Here is a 479-nt window from a genome sequence, read left to right on the forward strand (position 1 = left end):
CTTTTTATGGCTGAGTAATATTCCATTGTATATATGTGCCACATCTTCTTTATCCATTCATCTGTTGATGGACACTTAGGTTGCTTCCATGTCCTGGCTATTGTAAATAGAGCTGCAATGAACATTTTGGTACATGACTCTTTTTGAATTATGGTTTTCTCAGGGTATATGCCCAGTAGTGGTATTGCTGGGTCGTATGGTAGTTCTATTTTTAGTTTTTTAAGGAACCTCCATACTGTAAACCTACCTAAGGAGACAAAAGACCTATGCAGAAAATTATAAGACACTGATGAAAGAAATTAAAGATGATACAAATAGATGGAGAGATATACCATGTTCTTGGATTGGAAGAATCAACATTGTGAAAATGACTCTACTACCCAGAGCAATCTACAGATTCAATGCAATCCCTATCAAACTACCACTGGCATTTTTCACAGAACTAGAACAAAAACTTTCACAATTTGTATGGAAACACA

General features: G+C 35.5%; 1 protein-coding gene across 1 annotated transcript in view; it reads left to right on the plus strand.

The window, feature by feature from the left end:
* L3MBTL4 (L3MBTL histone methyl-lysine binding protein 4) overlaps positions 1-479 on the plus strand; it is a 319,099-nt gene that overhangs the window by 196,735 nt on the left and 121,885 nt on the right. The window lies entirely within an intron of this gene.

The sequence above is a fragment of the Physeter macrocephalus genome, chromosome 19 (assembly GCF_002837175.3).
Source record: "Physeter macrocephalus isolate SW-GA chromosome 19, ASM283717v5, whole genome shotgun sequence".
NCBI classification, from domain to species: Eukaryota; Metazoa; Chordata; class Mammalia; order Artiodactyla; family Physeteridae; genus Physeter; species Physeter macrocephalus.